Raw genomic sequence first — 21,258 nt, forward strand, 5'->3', positions numbered from 1 at the left:
AGCCTGAGAAAGGTGGGGTTTGGAGAGGGGAGGGGCTTCAATGGCGTATAATGCCACAGCTTCCTGCTTCCAAAGAGGCCATTTTCTCCAGGTGAACCAATCCCTGTCACTTGGACATCTGTCATAATCCCAGGAGAGCTCCAGCCACTGCCTGGAGATTGGCAACCCTAGGGGTGTGAGGGGGAGAAGCAGGTTTTGCATTTGTGGCCCTAACCGTCTCAGAGCCCTGACAGCAGACCACCAGGCTTCTTGTCACCTGATCCCACTCGCTTCAAAGAATTCAGGGTACCCTGCACAGATTTCCAGCTTTTCCCAGTTCATCCTCACAACCACCCTGCGAGGTAGGTAAGGCGAAGGGAGGAAAGTCTCAGCTGAACACTGGATGGAGACTGATTTCTGTAACAATGTTTACAGGGAAGGGAATCAGTTCAGGGTTCATTTTATTCTTCAGGGTTCTAAATATATATATATGTGATTTGGAAGTGGCCTTGAACAAGGAGGAAAGGTAAAACAAAACAGCTTGGTGTAGGGGTTAAGGGTGGCGGCTTCTAATCTGCAACAGTGGCCTTGACTCCACATGCAGCCTGCTGGGTGGCCTTGGGCCAGTCCCAGTTCTCTCAGAGCTCTCTCAGCCCCACCTCCCTCACAGGTTTCTGTTGTGTGGAGAGGAAAGAGAAGGCAATTGTAAGCCACTTTGAGACACAGGAGGCCTGCTGGATGGGCCAGTTACTGGGCCAGTTACTGTTCTCTCAGGGCTCTCTTATCCTCCAGGGTGTCGGTTGTGGGAGAGGAAGGGAAGACAATTGTCAGCCACTTTTAGAAACATGAGGCCGGCTGGGTGATTTTGGGCCAGTCCCAGTTCTTTCAGAGCTCTCTCAGCCCCACCTACCTCAAAGGGAGGGTCTATTGTGAGGAGAGGAAGGGTAGGTGATTGTAAGCCGCTTTGGGACACTTCAGGTAATACAAAACGGGGTACAAACCCCCCCCCCCTTTCATCTTTGGAAGAAAATGTCTTTATTTGGGAAAAAGGCCCAAGTTAGGCATGTGTCCACTAGAGGGCAGCAGTCAACGGCGAAATCTGTCAGCGTTCGCTGGCAGGGGTTCATGGGAATTGTAGTCCATGGACATCTGGAGGGCCGCATTAATGAAAGAGAGAAAAGGGGCAAGCAACTGAGGATGCCGAGCTTTGGAGGGTCCATGGCTCAGGGGACTTGCCTCTGCTTGGCATGCACAAGGTCCCAGGTTCGATCCTTGGCATCTGACGGTGGCCAAACGTGGCTCTCCAGATATCTGTGGACTAAAATTCCCATGTTCAGGGGCTGGCAGGGGCTCATGGGAATTGTGCCCTAGAAAGCCACTGCTACTCTGAATATGCAATTCTGTCCTCGATATATAGCAGGCTTTCTCAACCAGGGTATCGTGAAACCATGAAAGGGTGGCAGTCAATCATAGAATCATAGAGTAGGAAGGGACCACCAGGGTCATCTAGCCCAACCCTTGGAACAATGCAGGACTCTTACAACTACCTGCCCACCCACAGTGACCATGCCCAAGTGATTCCCCCCCCCCACCAAATATCTCCGAATATCTCCAAATATCTCTAAATCCAGCCTGGCCTGGAGGAAATTAACCTACCGCCCTACAGCTGTGATCAGCTATTCCCTGGCTATGCAAGGAAGGGCCACAAGAGACAAACATGGACACATCCCTTCCTGCCCACCCACTCACAATCTGCCTAAGTTCACGAAATCAGCATTTCTGTCAGAAGACTATCTCGCCTCTGTTTTAAAAATTCCAAAGAAAGAGAACCCACCACCTCCCAAGGAAGCCTGTTCCACTGAGGAACCACTCTGACTGTCAGGGACTTCTTCCGGATGTTTAGTTGGATTTTCTTTTGACTTAGTATTTGGATGGAAAACCACCAGGGAATTCCAAGGAGTTGCTATGCAGAGGCAGGCAATGGCCAACTGCCTCTGCTCTTTTATTGTCCTAACCCCTCCCCCTCCCCAAGGTTCTGGAGTTGCTATAATTCGGTTGTAAAAATGATAAATTAAGAGCAGTAGGACTCAGTGAAGGATCAAATACAAATCAAGTATAGAGGCACTGGGATACCAAGGTGGCAAGCACAATATCCAAAATAGACTTCTGTAGAGTCTTGAATCTTCTGTTATTTGTTTATTCTTTATAGCACAAAGCAGTCCCAACGCGTTTCGCCCACTGGCTTTGTTTCAGACAAACGCCATAAGCTAGGAATAGCTCCGGTTATAACGACCTTATACTCTGCCTAAGAGACATGTATATACTTATATGAAGTTTGTCTGAAACACTAATAATTTAATGTCCCTTGACAAAGCCAGTGGGGGAAACACATTGGGACTGCTTTGTACTATAAAGCAGTGGCCCCCAACCTTTTTATCACCGGGGACCACTCAAGGCTTGACAATTTTACTGAGGCCTGGTGGGGGGGGGGTAGTTTACTCCTCTACTCTCAACCACTGCCCTAACACTCTCTGATCGCTATGGTAATGTTTAAACATCCCTTCAAAATAAGATACAGGCACACCACGACAATGAACATAAGGAACATTTTATTTTCATGGAAATTTTAACTCATGACAATGACAAATCAATGGGAACCCTGAGCTTGTTTCTCTGCAACGAGATAGTCCCATCTGGGAGAGATGGGAGACAATGACACCCGAAGTGTGTTGTAAAGCAGAGGTAGTCAACCTGTGGTCCTCCAGATGTTCATGGACTACAATTCCCATGAGCCCCTGCCAGAAAATGCTGGCAGGGGCTCATGGGAATTGTAGTCCATGAACATCTGGAGGACCACAGGTTGACTACCCCTGTTGTAAAGGGCTGGTGGGGATGAAGTAAAGGGCTGGGGGGGGGGGAGGAGGCATCCTTCGCGGCCCACCTCCAATTAGTCAATGGACCACATGTGGTCCGCGGCCCACAGGTTGGGGATCGCTACTATACAGAATAAACAAATAACAGAAGATTCAAGACTCTACAGAAGTCTATTTTGGATATAGTGCTTGCACCTTGGTGTCCCAGTGCCTCTATACTTGATTTATACTTCGGTTGTGACTTGATGGCACACCATTATTCCCCATCCCACAGCTGCGTGGAATTTCGCCGCTGAGAGCTCCCTGCTCTTGGTGGCACCGTGTCAGAATGACTGACAGCGATGCCATTCCCTCGGAGCCAGGAGAGAGTTCTGAGGAGGGTTCAAAGTTGCCAGGAATATGTCACCGATTCCCTCGGCCCGTCACCGTAGAGCCACTCGGCTGCTCTCCCTACCCCACCGACGCTATGAATTTTAATGCCGGCTTCATCGAGCAGCTCCTTCCGCACCACCCAGAGCTTTGTGCTGCCGAAATATCTCGCCTGCTGTTGTTCTCGCCGATTTTCTTTGCTCGAATAGATTAGAACAGGATTAAGAGCGTTTCTCAACCTGGTCAACAATTTATGAGCTCGGGAAAGGCAGAGAACAGCTTTCCTGACAGGTCCTTTCAAAACTGAGGGATTTGTTGTTTTTCCAACAGTGACTAGCCAAAAGAGAGAAAGCAAATGCATGAGCAGAGAATATGTTTCTTGGTCTCTAAGCAATGGATACTGAGAGGGATGTTGCTGCTGGACGTCTGGGTGCCATTTCACTTAGCTCTCCAGATTAGAGGCCACTGCTCTCAACCATGACATCATGGGGACTCTAGGTGACTTGGGCCACCCCAGTTCTCTCAGAGTTCTCTCAGCCCCACCCACCTCACAGGGCATCTGTTGCAGGGAGAGGAAGGGTAGGCGATTGTCAGCTGCTTTGAGGCTCCTTTGGGTATTAGAAAGAGGGGGTACAAAATCCAGCTCCCCTCCAACGGCTGGTGGCTCCATTTTATAGGCCCTGTGGAACTGAGTAAGAACCAGCTTGATGTAGCAGAAAGGGAAGCCACTTTGATACTCGTTCTTGTTCTTGTTCTTGTTCTTGTTCTTGTTCTTGTTCTTGTTCTTGTTCTTGTTCTTGTTCTTGTTCTTGTTCTTGTTCTTGTTCTTCTTCTTGTTCTTCTTCTTCTTCTTCTTCTTCTTCTTCTTCTTCTTCTTCTTCTTCTTCTTCCTCCACCAGATAGGGGCCAAGATCGAAAAGTCCCTGGTCGAGGCTGGACAGACTTCTCCCAAGCCTCTTGGAGGGACATACCCTTAGAGGCTGGAAGACTCTAGGAAGACAACGGAGAAAGGAGGCTGAAGCAACGTCAGGGTGGGGGGTGGGCAGAAGAATTTGACACGCTCATGCAAAAGACTGATGGAGAAAGAGATTTCCAGTGGCACAAAACAATATCAAGGTCAGCCCTCCCTGGACTGGGGGGGGGGGGAGAGACGGGGACCACAATATGTTGATTTATGCTCCTTCGTCTCATTTTCTAATTAAAGGCCTCCAGCACAAAGAGTTCTCAGGATGGCAGGCTCCCTGGTCTTCGACAGCAAAAGAATTTCAAAGTTATTCAAGGAAAGGATGGCTTAATCTTCCCTGGCAGGAACGCCCTGGGGGAGGCCTGGACGAATTAGAACCAGCTCCAGAAAGCAGGATAAGAGTCGGTGTTTATACTGTGTATTTCTTTTATCCTTTTGGACGATGCAGTGGTGAGGAGAAGCCCACCCCTTTGCAGACCTGTGCAGGCCGGAGATAGGCCTCCAGTACCTTTGCTAGGAATCCTTCAGGGATGGGGATGCGATTTCTCCCTGCCTTGTGGAGCAGATGAGTACCTCACCAGCTGTCTGCTGAAATTTGCTTCGGTGATGGCAGCCTTTAGTCTGGAGCTGGATTGTGAGCAAGTTCTTAACCACATTCTTTTCTGAAGTAAAACAAGGCCCTATTTGCCCATTCTCATTTCTAGCACTGAAATTGTCTTCGGACTTCCCTGTGACCTAGAAAATAAACATTGGTACGCTAATTTAAATAATCTGAAAATATATACTTGTGCATTTCCACACATATTCATGCATCCATCCATCCATCCATCCATCCATCCATCCATCCATCCATCCATCCATCCATCCATCCATCCATCCATCCATCCATCCATCCATTCTAATCTAGATGACCTTTGGGATCCCTTCCATCTCTACTTTTCTGTTCACAGATTTATATCTATCTATATATAACAGAACTGTAGAGATAGAGGGGGACTCCCAACTGTCATCTAGTCCAACCCCATGCAAAATGCAAGAAATCCGGTTAGAAAAAGAAGAGCAGTTTTCTTATACCTTGCTTTTTACTACCTGAAGGAGTCTAAAAGTGGCTTACAATCACCTTCCCTTTCCTCCCCCCGCAACAGACACCCTGTGAGGGGCGTGAGGCTGAGAGAGCCCTGAGATTACTAAAGAAGACGAAGAAGAAGAAGAAGATATCACTGCTCGGTCAGGACAGTTTTATCAGTGCTGTGACTAGCCCAAGGTCACCCAGCTGGTTGCATGTGGAGGAGTGCAGAATCAAACCCGGCATGCCAGATTAGAAGTCCTCACTCCTAGCCACTACACCAATTACTATAGTTTCAGAATCACGACTCTGCAGCGTCCAGGAACAACACTGCCAAAAAGAATGTCTTTTAAAATTGCCCAGAGTAAATTATAGCTGCAGAGAGAATAGAAGTTTTCTGTAAGTCGTTTTTCCCTCCCCCCCCCTGCAACTTAAACCATTTTCAGAAGATGCAATGTCAGAAGCATTTTGACAGCCTAGCTTAGGGGTCAATGGAGAGAGGTCACCGATAACGGCCAGGGAATTCATTGAGAAGACAGCGGAGAGGCTGACATGACTGGAAGGATCTCTGCCAGAGACATGTGGGTGAGACCTCTGGGCTAGTCTCTGTGCCTAGAACGTCCACTCCGCGGACGAGCTGAACAAACCGGGCAGCTTTGGCCACGGGCAGCTTTGCAGAGCGGTCGGTGACCCAAAGCCGGCAACAGACTTGGAGACAAACGTCCCTTGGATGGGTTTATGTAATTCAAGATGGAAGCAGAGCTTGCTGGAGTGCCACGATTAAAATGAATGCGCTTCCCAAGTTAACATTCCTCTTCCTGACATTAGCAATAACAATTCCAAAAGAAATATTTTTAAACAATGGCAGGAAGACATTCAAGCGTTTCTATGGAACGGGGGAGGGGGGGAAACCTTGGGTTAGGATTAAATTGTTAATGGATTCAAAGGAGAGAGGAGATCTCTCACTCCTTGATTTCCAAATCTATCATGAAGCGGCTTCACTGACGTGGATAAAAGAACGGACTCAACTGAGGAGGGCAACAAAGGTGGTGAGGGGTTTGGAGACCAAGACGTATGAAGAAAGGTTGGGGGAGCTTGGTCTGTTTAGCCTGGAGAGGAGACGACTGAGAGGGGATCTGAGAACCATCTTCAAGTATTTAAAAGGGTGCCATAGAGAGGATGGAGCAGAGTTGTTCTCTCTTGCCCCGGAGGGACGGGTCAGAACAAATGGGATGAAATTAATTCAAAAGAAATTCCATCTAAACATCCGGAAGAAGTTCCTGACAGTTAGAGCGGTTCCTCAGTGGAACAGGCTTCCTCGGGAGGTGGTGGGTTCTCCATCTTTGGACATTTTAAAACAGAGGCTGGAGAGCCATCTGACGGAGAGGCTGATTCTGTGAAGGCTCAAGGGGGTGGCAGGTGACAGTGGGTGAGCGAGAGGGTTGTGAGTGTCCTGCATAGTGCAGGGGGGTGGACTAGATGACCCAGGAGGTCCCTTCCAACTCTATGATTCTATAAAGGACGATAAGGTAGGTTCAACCAACAATTCGGTTGCCACCGTCTCTCAGGCAGTTCACCACACAAGAACCCCTGGATTGCTCTCCTTCGACGCCGTCCCGATTAACTCCCCCTCTGAGCAAGGAGCACCAGGGATTAGAAAGAAGTGTTTGTGAGAGGAACAGTCAAAGGCCTCTAAATTATTGAGGTGCCCGGAAATAAGTTTGCATCTGCATAGATGGGATCACCACGGTCTTGTCTCACCTGGCATGATGGAGGTGGGGACCACATGACTCGGCCCCCTAGCTTCCTTCAAGATTCAATTATTCAAGAGACATGTTTGCAATTTAGGCTACCAAGCTGAGGTTTCCCGGTCCCTGTGGGTTTTCAAGGACCGGCTCTTTCTCGATCAATCAGAATCGGGAAGAAGGGGTTATTACCTCTGGGGTTATCACCTTCCTGCAGCATTGCAGCTGTTAAATTCAAAACTTTATGCTTGGAATGCAGCATCTTCCTTGCAGGCCAATGGATTCTCTTCCCACCTTGGTCAATGCATTGGTTATCGCTGGGTGGCATTGCTCGATCCCCCTTGCCACTGAGATCCCAGGGGTGGGGCTTGGCATGCAAGGGATGGCGTTTTCTGCATTGTGCAGGGGGTTGGGCTAGATGACCGTGGAGGTCCCTTCCCAGTCTATGATTCTAAGGAGATGGGGACAGAGCTTGGGAAGGCCTGTTGGAGCAGAGGACAGGATTTGGTCTGTCAGGAGTAGAACCCAATGCACAGGGGAGACAGAATATAGTCCTTCTGGGAGCATCCAGTACTCGTGGTCACTTCTACTGAGTGTCTGTTAAAGTGTATTAGTCAGAGGTCTAGTTGTGTCACCAACTACCTGATCTTTTGGAACTTGAGATTCCAGAGATTAACCTGGTACTTTCCTGCATGCCAAGCGGATTCTCTGCCACTGAGCCATGGCCCTTCCACAGGCCTTTCATGTCACCTACTGCCTGGTCTTTTTAGCTGGAGTTGAACCTGGGACTTTCTGCTCAGCCCCTGAACCTTGCCCCTCAAGAAGAAGAAGAAGAAGATGATGAAGATGAAGATGGTAGGTGAATTTCCTCCAGCCCAGGCTGGATTCTGGAATTTTGGAGATTTTTGGTGGAAGGATCACCTTCCAACTCTATGATTCTAAGAAGATTAAGGAGTCTCAAAGTGACTTACAATGGCCTTCCCTTCCTCTCCTCACAACAGACACCCTGTGAGGGAGGGGAGGCTGAGAGAACTCAGAGAGAGCGACTGCTCTGTGAGAACAGCTTTATCAGTGCTATGGCCAGCCCAAGGTCACCCAGCTGGCTGCATGTGGAGGAGCAGGGAATCAAACCCAGCTCGCTATATTGGAAGCTCTTAACCATGCTGGAAGAGACTGGGAGACTGGTTGGGAGAGGAGATGGCCATCCCCAAATCTGCAGCCCAAAATGATTGATTTGGGCAGCCCCGTCCATGGTAGACAGGGTCTCATCGCTTGGGGAGTGAAGAATGGCCAAACAAGATTCCTGACTTTTTCAAACCCCATGTTGGATATTAGAAATTCTCACTGTGAAATCGCTGTTTTGCATGCGGAAAACACTAAACAAAAGAGCAGAGCCCTTGGGGAAGAGCCGTCAGAAAATAAGGAACGCTCCGTTTCAAGCCCATTGTGTGAGTTATCGGAAGAGATGGTTATCTCATTAAAGATAAGTCCCCTTTCAGCTCAGCTCTCTTGTGTTTGGCATACATTAGATACTTGATAAGGCCCAAGATTCCCCCAGGGATCTGGTGTTTGTGTGTGTGTGTGTGTGTGTGTGTGCGCGTGTGTGTTGTGCAAAAAGAGAATTATAGTTATTGTGCTACTATTTACGGCATTAAACCTCACGGGGAGGGGGTGTTAATTGGCTTTTTCATAGAGGGTGACAAAATTGGGTTCCGGATGTCTCACCAGGCCGTCTCCATCAATACTATGAGTGTCAATCAGGTTGTCCTGTCTGCTTATTTCAAAAATGACAATGGGCAAGGTCACCCAAGGGGCGTCATTTGAACCCAGGTCTTCTGGATCTTACCCTGACATCTGAATCGATCCAAAGCAGGGGCGCCAAAATGCGGCTCTCCAGATGTCCATGGACTACAATGACCATGAGCCCCTGCCAGCAGGGAGAGCTGCAGTTTGGCCACCCGTGATCTAAAGGGTCGTGAAAGAAAGAGTTCAGCTCCATGACTGGACACTTAGCTGTGTTTTGTTGACTCCGGGGGGGGGGGGGGATGAGTAACAGCCTTCTTGGTGTAGTGGTTAGGAGTGCGGACTTCTAATCTGGCGAGCCTGGTTTGTTTCCCCACTCCCCCACATGCAGCCAGCTGGGTGACCTTGGGCTCGCCATGGCACTGATAAAACTGTTCTGACGGAGCAGGAATAGCAGGGCTCTCTCAGTCTCACCCCCCTCACAGGGTGTCTGTTGTGGGGAGAGGAAAGGGAAGGCGATCGGAAGCCACTTTGAGCCTCCTTCAGGTAGAGGAAAGCGGCATATAAGAACCAATTCTTCTCCTCCTTCTCCTTCTCCTTCTCCTTCTCCTTCTCCTTCTCCTTCTCCTTCTCCTTCTCCTTCTCCTTCTCCTTCTCTTCTCCTTCTCCTTCTCATGCTTCCCAAAGTGCAAAATAGTCATTTATAAAAGACCACCAAGACAATCATAATAATCAAACAATACATGTGTGTACCATAATACAACCATATGACAAGTGTGATGTAAAGAATAATTCAGGCAACAATTCAACAGGTTAGTTCTAACTGAAGTCCTACAGGGGTCTGCTGTAGAAGCCGCCTTGCAAAACGGGGGACTACCTAATCCTCGTTTGGACTTCAGCTGGAACGAACCTTTAAAATGGAAGATGTAGCCAGCCATTTCACTATATTTATCACGTGCAGAAAAGGCCTTTCTTTTTCTTCCAAAAAGGGGTTAAAAAGAAATCTACTTTCATTTTATTAGCAGCAAGAGACTTTTTTTCCACCAAGCATGCCCCGGGACAGGAATAAGCAGATTAATTTTGTTAAAAATCTGGAGGGGGGGGGGATTATGAGCCTGGGACCATTTTGTGTACTGTTAATTTATGTATTCTACAAGGTCTCTTTTGCTCTCCCGATTTCCAGCTATATATTAAAACAACAGAGAAAACCGTTCCAAGAGATTATTTTCCCTCGGGGAGTTCGGATCATGTTGGCTTTCGCTCATGTCTAATTATAATAAATTATCACATTCTCGCCATCTTTTCTAAGCTGCAGTGGGTGACTTTGAGTTTGCAAAAAGCGCTCCTCTCTTCTCCCCTCTCGTCACTCGCCGGAGATCATTCTAGAATTTTGCAGGAAGCCTGCAATAGAATCGATATCTTTTCAAAAAAGGCCTGGTCCGAGGCCTGGTCAGCTGATGCAGGGGGACCTCAGACAAACCTGCCTCTTGTCTCCTGGACACAGCTGGATAAATAAAGAGATCACCATGGTTTCACGGGGACATCCGTCCTTGCTGTTTACTGGAGACAGTCCTTTATTTCCGATTACTGATAGATCATTCTCTCCCTGGAGTGTTCCCTTTGGGACCTAGAATCATTCACAGGTATGAGCTTTGTCAGTAGTTTTCAGCAAATCAATTTTGCTTCCTTACCTTAGAACAGGGGTAGTCAAACTGCGGCCCTCTAGATGTCCATGGACTACAATTCCCAGAAGCCCCTGCCAGCGAACGCTGGCAGGGGCTTCTGGGAATTGTAGTCCATGGACATCTGGAGGGCCGCAGTTTGACTACCCCTGCCTTAGAATCAGAGTTGGAAGTGACCTCCAGGGTCATCTAGTCCAACCCCCTGCAGAATGCAGGGAATTCACAACTACCTGCCCACCCACAGTGGCCCCAATCCCATGCCCAGGTGATGCCCCCCCCCCCACCCGAATCCCTGGCCAGTCTGGCCTGGAAGAAATTCACCTCCCGATCCCGGTCCGCCTCCTTTGCTCGACATAAGATTGAATCTAAGACCTCCTGCATGTCAAGGAGATACTCTGCCCTTGAGCCCCTGGCCCCTATCGCATGGAACGGAATGAACAATACATTGAACTCGGTTTTTGTGTCAAATACAATACAATACTGGTAATAGGAGATAACAGTTTATCTTAGCTTCTGTCATATTACCAAAACTCCGGGAGCACCAAATGACGTTGTTGAGAAATAAGCCTAGAACAGATATGGGGTAATACTTGACTCAGGGAGGAATTAAATTGTGGTATTCCCTGTAGGGGAAAAGAGTAAGGCTATTTTAGTCATATAATATCCTTCTTTTCTTCCAAGCTCAAACCAGAGACATGAAGATGGGTGTCCCAGTTTGCGTGCGCTGAAACAGAATCCAGAGGAATGTGGATTTATCTGCTTACCCAAATGCTTACCCATAAATTGCTTTTCAGCCATTTCTAAAAGGTAAAGGTAAAGGTATCCCCTGTGCAAGCACCGAGTCATGTCTGACCCTTGGGGTGACGCCCTCTAGCGTTTTCATGGCAGACTCAATACGGGGTGGTTTGCCAGTGCCTTCCCCAGTCATTACCGTTTACCCCCCAGGAAGCTGGGTACTCATTTTACCGACCTCGGAAGGATGGAAGGCTGAGTCAACCTTGAGCCGGCTGCTGGGATCGAACTCCCAGCCTCATGGGCAGAGCTTTCAGACTGCATGTCTGCTGCCTTACCACTCTGCGCCACAAGAGTCTCATTCAGACATTTCTACCATCCCCCCCAAATGCTCAAATGAAGCCAAATGGCTCTGAGGTCAAAGCCTAGCAGCTCAGGTGTCAAAGACAGAGGCAAAAAGCAGGAGAAGGAGAAGAAAGGTGGAAGAACCTGGGACTTTTCAGTCTAGGAAAGAGACGACTAAGAGTTCAATAAGATGATGCATGGGGAGGAGAGAGCTGACAAAGACAACTTTTTATCCCTCTCTCAAAATGCTCGGGCATCCAATTAAACTGATGGGCAGTAGGTTCAGGACAGGTGAAAGGAGATACTACTTTACACAGTGAGAGGTTAAAATGTGGAATTTGCTGCCAGAGAATGTAGCGATGGCCACATGGAGGATCTGTCTTTCAGAGGCTTGTAGATAATGGTGACTGAGGGGAACCTCCACATTCCGAGGCACTGCATCTCAGTGTCACAGCCCCACTGCCCTGTTGTTTGCTGGTCATCCAGAGGAACTGGTTGGCCACTGTGTGAGAGCAGACGCTGGACTAGATGGACCACTGATCCGATCTAGCAGGGCTCCTCTTTTGTTCTTAGGAAGCTGCAGGAAAGGCCATTGCTGAGTGGCCAATCGTTGGGGGGAAATCTGGGAGACCACCCTCCGTTCCTTTCACAGCATGGTTCTCCGGCCAAGGTATCTCCTGTCTACAGGTCTAAATTCATCCTTAATTTAGAATCATAGAATCATAGAGTTGAAAGGGGGCCATACAGGCCATCTAGTCCAACCCCCTGCTCAACGCAGGATCAGCCCTAACCATCCTAAAGCATATAATTTAGGAGGTACGGAGATTAAAGCACATGTTCAGCAAGTGATCCATTGGTTCTGTTCACAGCATGACCTCAAGAAATTCACTGCACAGGTATAAAAACATCACACTCGGTCCAGCCATTAATAAACACGGGGAGATTTTTTGAAAGAACCCAAACCTTCCACAGTGTTATCTCAACACTTTTCGTTGGCCCGGTTTCTTTGGCTCCTTGTGGTAAAGGGATCTTATCGGGGGGAACTACCAAATGGAGAGAAAAGTGCTTACATGGGTTTCGCCGACCACTAGAGGCTTCACGGATCAGGAGGGGAAAAAAACAGTGTGAAAAATAAAATCAGGCCACAGCTCCCGAGGGGGAATTATAGGCCTGGAAAATCAGATTGTGCTCTCATCCCCAAGCTGCCCCATCCGGTTCCTTTTTTTCAACCAAGATTTTTAGTGCAGATAAAGCTCATGAGCCGTGTCTGTAAGAGGTTGGCGATAAGTATTTTGCCAACTGAGAAAACTATTGCATCGAGTGGGACAAAATAGTACAAACTTGTTCCTCCCTCCCTCGAGGAATGATTTCTTGGAGTTCTTTGGTGAGAAATCTAATTTATATCTAACACCACGCTTGGAAGTTGCCAGCTCTAACTATCTCGATTTCACCGTCCCTGTTTTTGGTTACTTCTCCCTGTTTTTGCTTGCTTCTGGGAGAAGATTTTATCAATGTTTTGTTAGCATGAGGTAGCTTCTGTTTCAGTGTTTTGAGAAACTAAATGTTGGAAAGGTAGCTGCTGAAAAGACCAAGACTTAAAAAATTTGTGGCAGGGGAGGAGCATCCATGAGTCACTCACTTCTCCAGATTGGAAGAGTATGTATGTGAATGTGTGGAATTGCAATCAGCATGTAATTTGGTGAAGTTATCCTTGGAGGGCTGTTGTTAAGCTTTTTAAGCAGCTGAGCTGCACCTGTGTGCTCACTAGCGGCATCAAGTGGTCATTGCTGAGGTTGCAGGGAATTCTGAGCCATGTGCTCTGGGGATCCCGTTGTTTAAGGTGGGCTCCTGTCCACTTTCTGTTTCTTCAGTACGAACAGCACAGTGTGTCCCTTTTGCAGAAGCAAGCAAACAGCCGCCATTAGGCTCAGCTTTCTCCATTTGCTGATGTGTAGCATGTAGTCTGCTTGCAGCCCAGCCCTAGAGGCTTGCAATGGGCTGCTTTTGTAACTATTTTAAAAAGTTTTTGTACTCTACTTCAGTAAGGAGACTAAAGCAGATGAATATGATATATAGTTCTGTAAATAATCTTTCCAGTAAAGTTCATCTCTCATTTAAGTCTCAAGGCACTGTGAATCTGGATCTGTGCCTCATCCACAAAGCTAACTAATAACTGTATACTCAAAAAACTCCATTACTCTGTAGCTCTATTTTTCTGGAGGGATTCAGGGCCAAGCCAAGGCCATGCGTAATGTGCATTTGCTAACTTGGTTGCCAACCTCCAGGCAAGGCCTGGAGACCTCCCAGAATTCCAGCTGAACTCCAGGCTGCAGAACTGTGTTCCCCTGGAGAAAATACCTGCTTTGGAAGGAGGGCTTAATGGAATGATACTCCACTGAGATCACCTCACCATGATTCATCCTCAAATCTCCAGCAGTTTCCCAGTCTGGAGTTGGTGAACCCGGAGGCAATCCCAGAGGTTGGCTACCCTAGGTGCAGGGATCTGTGATGCACAGGAGGACCTGGGTCTGAGATGGTCACAACGAAGGACTCAGATCCAGCCCTGCATACCTCTGTGCACCTGCAGGCCTGCGTACTTTGAAACCAGTGCTTAAGGGGGATGCTTGACCCCATTCAAGGTTGCAGAACAACTTTCAAACTGCATCACAAAGTTCTTTGCCTTCCAGATGCCAGGGCAGCTTTGAGGATAATGGGAAACGGGTCTTTTCGGAGACAAGCTGTATGTAGACTCCTGGCTGGCCGGGTGCCTGTGAGGTTAATGGAAAGGAACAGAAAGGCTGCCGTGTCCTGTCTCATGTTGTATTACGCTCCGCTTAAAAGCATTACCCTGTAGGGAAAGAGAAAGCAGCTGCCCCCAAAAGGACACCGTGGAGTCGTTGGGTTTTACGGATTAGGAAGAACGCTCTCCTGAGCACAGGTTTAGAAAGAACCATGAACCAGTACTGTCTGATAAAAATTCTCCACTTGGTATTGTATCTGCTGGTGGTTTTTCTTTTTTTGGGGGGGGCAGCCCCAAGGGGAGGGGGGTGGCAGTAGATGTCTCCTTCTACACGTAGTGCCAGGGGCATAGCCATTTGGGTTGCCAACCTCCCCTGCAGTTGCAATTGATTCCCAGTCAGCTGAGATCAGCTCCCCTGGAGAAAACGGTTGCTTTGGAGCAGGGGGTGGCCAGATTGTGGCTCTCCAGATGTCCATGGACTACAGTTCCCATGATCCCCTGCCAGCATGTGCATGGAAACACAGACACTTTGTACCAGTATCCCCAACCCCCCACATTTCCTGGTTAAGGGAAACTGCTGTTCAAACAAATGACAAAGATGATCTGACTTCATATGGCAACACGAGAAAGAAATGTTACCTACAAAAATACTTACATGACATATACGTGTAGGTGGCCCATGTGGAGGAGGAGTGGGAAATCAAACGCAGGACTCCAGATTAGAGCCTGACGCTCTTAACCACTCTACCGCGCTGGCCATCAACGCAAAGTATTATAATTTTCTGTACTCTGCCTGGAAATAGCCCGGCTAAACAAGCACCTTTTAGAAGGACATCTTCACGGGTCGCCACAGCACACGGCAATTTGCACGGAGAACGGAGCTGCAGTAAGAAGGATTTTAAACTTGATAAGTAGCCTTGGAGAACCCAGCAACACGGCAGCCCAGCAAGTCCCCCTGTTACGATGAACATAAACTAACGGAGAGCAGGCAGGCCGCAGCCCCCAGGCCAAGACCACCTGGGCAGGCCATAACCACAGGGGAGAGAGAAAAAGAGGGGATGTGCATGAAACATTTCTCACGCTCCTGCGGTTCCTGAGCCAGGCGCATCGCCTTTCGCTTAGAAAGCCAAGCTGGAAGCTTTCTGGCTTCTCTTGAGCCAAGTTACCATAGCGATGGGAGAGCCATCTGCCCACACTTTGCTGGAGGGGAAGAAAGAAAGTGGAGGCCTTCAATGAAATTGATGACCAGGAGGTGCAGGACAGTCAAGAGGAAACAGGGCTGTGCCCAGGAAGAGATGGAAACGGGGAATCTGCTGCCAAAGGATGCAGGGATGGCCACAGGAATAAACAGCTGGATGGGGGGGGGAGATAGATTCCTGGAGGACGTCTATCAATTGTGACCGAGGGGAACCTCCACATGCAGAGGCACTAAGCCCCTGAATCCCAAAGCCAGGAGGCAACATCAGGGGAAGGCCTTGGCCTCTCTGCCCTGTTGTTCGCCCTCCAGAGGGACTGGTTGGCTCCTGTGTGAGGCAGGATGCTGGACTAGATGGACCACTGGTCTGATCCATCAGGGCTCTCCTTATGTTCTTAGGAAGCTCTCTGCCCCATAGTTGGCTGTCCAGAATAACCAACTGGCTACTGTGTGGGGCAGAATACTGATGAATTATCTGATCCAACAGGCTCTTCTTATGTTTTTATGATCTGAGTAATTAATAAATTTGGGCAAGTAAATAAATGATGGTCTTGGCTTCCCTGCCCTGTTGTTGGCCATCCAGAGGGGCTGGTTAGCTGTGGTGTGAGACAGGATGCTGGAATTGTGTAGATAGACCCATGGTCTAATCCAGTTATCTTTTGTTTTGGAGAAGGGGGCCCGAGGATTGATCTAGAACTCTAGAATTGCTGGGGATCCAGAATACTCGAATGAAGTTGTCACAAATTTTTGGTGTCAAGTCAACCGCCCAGAAGGTCCATAATGGACGAGCCACCCGTGCAACAGCCACCTGGAAAGTCCCTAGGGGATCCTGCTGGTTTTGTTGCCTGCCTGAGCCAAGAGAAAACTGAGCAAGCGTCTGGCAGGGCCTACAATGGGCCTGGTGGGTACATTTGCCTTGGCAGGTGATGATTTTTGCCAGTCAGGCTTTGCAGTTGTCCTCAATAACCACTCTGCAGAAGCGCCCTAAAAGATCAGGTGGAAGTCGTGCTTGACTTAATGTGCAAACCTTTGCAAAAGATGCGTGGCTGAGCTGGCAGGGGCGGGACGCTTTCTGTCACAGCTAGTTTCCTTTATGGTTCTGAATCGCTGGGGAGCCATTCAGGCCTTGTTGTTTTCCTTATAGAAAGGAAACTTTCTTTTCATAGAATCAGAGTTGGAAGGGACCTCTGGGGTCATCTAGTCCAACCCCCTGCAGAATGCAGGAGATTCACAACTAACTGGCCACCACAGTGACCCCAATTCCATGCCCAGATGATGCCCCTCCCCAACCAGAATCTCTGGCCAGCCTGCCTGGAAGAAATTCACTTTCTGATCAGATTTCATGATTCCAAAGTTTTGAAGCAAGGTAGAGATGGTCAGGGTGCCAACCTTCAGGTGGCACCTGGAGCCCTCCCCCATTACAGTTGACCCCCCCCCCCGGATGGCCAAGGACAGTTCCCTTAGAGATAACTGGCTGCTCTGAAGGGTGGACTTGAATCTCCATATAAGAACTAACTCTTCTTCTAGAGAGCCATCTTGGTGTAGTGGTTAGGAGTGCAGACTTCTAATCTGGCATGCCAGGTTCGATTCCCCGCTCCCCCACATGCAGCCAGCTGGGTGACCTTGGGCTCGCCACAGCACTGATAAAACTGTTCTGACCAAGCAGGAATCTCAGGGCTCTCTCAGCCTCACCCACCTCACAGGGTGTCTGTTGTGGGGAGAGGAAAGGGTAGGGAAAAGCGGCATATAAGAACCAATTCTTCCTCTTCTTCCTCTTCCTCTTCCTCTTCCTCTTCCTCTTCCTCTTCTTCCTCCTCCTCCTGCTCCTCCTCCTCCTCCTCCTCCTCCTCTTCTTCTTCTTCTTCTTCTTCTTCTTCTTCTTCTTCTTCTTCTTCTTCTTCTTCTTCTTCTTCTTCTTCTTCTTCTTCTTCTTCTTCTTCTTCTTCTTCTTCTTCTTCTTCTTCTTCTTCTTCTTCCAGACATCACTCTCCAAATCTCCCCGAATTTTTTGGAGTTGGCATTCCTTTTTCTCTCTCCATAAATTCTATTACGGCATTCAATGGGTGGGCCGTGGGAAAGATTTACCATGACTTTATTTTTATTTAGTTGATTGTTTTCCTTTACTTTTAAAGCAGAAGGACAGGATGCCGATTCGTTGTCTCAAGCAGCCTTTCTCAACTTTCTTCCATTGAGAAACCCCTGAAACCTTCTTCAGGCTTTGCTAAACCCCAGAAGTGTCCCGATTGTGCAGAATATGGGTGGGAAGGAGAGCTGGGAAGATACCCACCCAGGCCCACTCCCCTCCCTTTCAGGACCATCACTGGCCATTGGGAGAGGGCAGGTCAACATGACCATATACGGCCATATAATCCGATATATGTTTTAACAAATTTTAAAAAGATATGCAAAATTAATCAACTCTCACCTGTTTGGGAAACGCTTCCATGGCTGTTGAGAAATCCCAGGGTTTCAGAAAACCCTGGTTGAAAAAGCCTGGGCTAGAGTGATTGACAGGCAGAAAAACTGGTATAGAGATAGGTGAATAGGCAAACATGTTGATAGACAGGCAGGCAGGCAGAGAGACCGACAGCAATCAGACAGACAGACACAGATAGAAGAAGAGTTGGTTCTTATATGCCGCTTTTCCCTACCCGACGGAGGCTCAAAGCTGCTGACAGTCGCCTTCCCTTTCCTCTCCCCACAACAGACACCCTGTGAGGTGGGTGAGGCTGAGGGAGCCCTGATATTGCTGAAGAAGAAGAAGAAGAGTTGGTTCTTATATGCCGCTTTTCCCTACCCGACGGAGGCTCAAAGCTGCTGACAGTCGCCTTCCCTTTCCTCTCCCCACAACAGACACCCTGTGGGGTGGGTGAGGCTGAGAGAGCCCTGATATCACTGCCTGGTCAGAACAGATTTATCAGTGCCGTGGCGAGCCCAAGGTCACCCAGCTGGTTGCATGTGGGGGAGTGCAGAACCGAACCTGGCATGCCAGATTAGAAGTCCGCACTCCTAACCACTACACCAAACTGGCAGGCAGGAGACAGAGACACAGACGAACAGAAAGATAATTTCCTTGAGCAGTTTACGTTGGGGTCTTTCAGGTGTGTGTGTGTCTTTCCTCCCATGTTAAAGAAACATTTCCTAGTTGAAACACAGAACTGCTCGTTGTGCGTTGTCACACCCCAGCGCTGAGCACCCGGAAAGCCCTGGCCCTTCCCTGACTTCTCACAGTCACCACGATCTCTTGAAATCGCTGTTTTGAAAGGGTCCCTCTCTCTAGCGCTGCGGCGTCCCTTTTCTAAATTTCTGAGTTGACACCGTTCAGCCGGCGGTTTTGTGTTTGTGACCTTCAGAGCCCTCGGATGACTTCGGCTTGGGGCACATTCTGGAACGGATGAATCACTCCGGGCCTCTGGGAAGGTCTCTGCTTTCAAGACAAAAACACGGGCGGGAGTCACAGTGTGTCCTTAATCTTTTGTTACCACTTCGTTAGCTTTACATTTTTATGTCAAGTTGCGTTTTGGCATTTTAGATGTATAATAGTTAATTTACGTTCTATGCTTCTATGTTTTCGTTGTAAGCAGCCACACGGTCTTGGCAAAATGTGAAAGAAATTGAAATGTTTACAAATTCTATCTATCCATCTATCCATCTATCCAGCCACCCAGCCACCCATCCACCCACCCACCCACCCATCCATCCATCCACCCATCCACCCACCCACCCACCCACCCATCTATCCACCCACCCACACATACATACATACATACATACATACATACATCTATCCAGCCAGCCACCCACCCACCCATCCATCCATCCATCCACCCACCCACCCATCCATCCATCCATCCATCCATCCATCCATCCATCCATCCATCCATCCACCCACCCACCCATCCATCCATCCATCCATCCATCCATCCATCCATCCATCCATCCATCCACCCATCCACCCATCCACCCATCCACCCATCCACCCATCCACCCACCCATACATACATACATCTATCCAGCCACCCACCCACCCACCCACCCACCCATCCATCCATCCATCCATCCATCCATCCACCCACCCACCCACCCACCCATCCATCCATCCATCCATCCATCCATCCATCCATCCACCCATCCACCCATACATACATACATACATCTATCCAGCCACCCACCCACCCACCCATCCATCCATCCATCCACCCACCCACCCACCCACCCATCCATCCATCCATCCATCCATCCATCCATCCAGCCACCCATCCATCCATCCACCCACCCACCCATCCACCCATCCACCCACCCACCCATCCATCCATCCATCCATCCATCCAGCCAGCCAGCCAGCCACCCACCCACCCACCCACCCACCCTCTGTGATCAGAGTCAGGGACAGGAAAAACTGCACGTGTTAGTAGAACTTGGATGGGAGACCACCAAGAAAGACCAGGGTCTAGGGAGGCCAGCCTCCAGGTGGGACCTGGGGATGCTCGAGAATTATAGGTCCTCTCCAGGAAGAGAACAAAGCGCACAGAGAGGAGGGATCAAAAGGAGAGAGAGAAGCCTTCCCCTGTCAGAAGCAGTCAGCTTATCTGGCCTCCTGTGTGTGGGAATATGTGGCCATTGTCTCTGCAGCAGACAATATGCATGTCGGTGGATGGCCATTTGGACAAAGTGAGAGAGGAGGGCAGCTTGGTGTCTCCGTGAAGAATGGTGCTCTCTAATCAGAAGAACTGGTTTTGATTCCCCACGCCTCCCTCACCTGCAGCCAGCTGGGTGACCTTGGGCTAGTCACAGTTCTGTCAGAGCTTGCTGAGCCCCACCTACTTCACAGGGTCTCTGTTGTGGGGAGAAGAAGGGAAGACGATTGGAAGCTGCTTTGAGACGCCTTTGGATTGTATAAAGCGGGATACAATATCCCCAGCTTCTTCTGCTTCTTCTTCTGCTTCTGCTTCTGCTTCTGCTTCTGCTTCTGCTTCTGCTTCTGCTTCTTCATTCCAGTTTAAGACAAAGAGAGGCATCCCATTCAAGGAGGGACACACCTATACCCCCCCACACTGCCCAGTATCCAGGTACGCTGATTGGCTCACTCCAGCATGAACCTGGGAGCTTCGACATGTCCACTAGATGCTCCGCCACCTTGCCTCAACCCCATCCCCATGGAAACTCCCGTTTCCCCTGGCTACTGTGCCACTGCTAATTTAGAAAATCTTCGCTAATTCTGTCGGCAGAGTCCCTCCGGCTCCTTGGATGTAGCCAAATAGCTCAGTTTTCAATTTATATTTTCTTTCATGGAAATTGCATCCCTACACCTGATTATCAGCCATGCCTGGAAGCCGTTCTTCCTGAAATTAATTGTCGTCGGGCCTGGCAGGGGATGCGGCGCCTGTTGTAACTAGGTCATCCCTCAGTCTTGGTTCTTGCAAGAGCGATCTGTGATTAAGGACCCTGCAGATGGGAGCTGGAGAGGCTGCTGGAAGCTACCAGCCTTGTCCTGCCAAGGTTCAGCGTCCAAAATTTCTTTGTTTGATGCAGCCCAGAAGGGACCAGGGAAACCAGAACGGGCTACAGAGAGAGTGTGTAGATCAGCCTTTCCTGACCTTCTGACCATGGAGGAGCCCCTGAAATATTCTTTCGGGCTTCAAGGAGCCCTGGAAGTGATGTCAGCTGGCCACGCCCCCTGCCACGCCCCAGAAGTGACATCACCACCCACATTGACAGGCAGGGTCAAGCAGGACTGAGGGGGTGAGAGACAGGAGGTGGTTTAAGGAACAGAAACCATCAGATAACGCTTGCTCTGGGGGGGGGATAATGTAATGGGGGGGTTG

General features: G+C 49.0%; 1 protein-coding gene across 1 annotated transcript in view; it reads right to left on the reverse strand.

Moving 5' to 3' along the window:
- DLG2 (discs large MAGUK scaffold protein 2) overlaps nucleotides 1–21,258 on the reverse strand; it is a 1,130,680-nt gene that overhangs the window by 131,587 nt on the left and 977,835 nt on the right. The window lies entirely within an intron of this gene.

Source organism: Paroedura picta, chromosome 6 (assembly GCF_049243985.1).
Source record: "Paroedura picta isolate Pp20150507F chromosome 6, Ppicta_v3.0, whole genome shotgun sequence".
Taxonomy (NCBI): Eukaryota; Metazoa; Chordata; class Lepidosauria; order Squamata; family Gekkonidae; genus Paroedura; species Paroedura picta.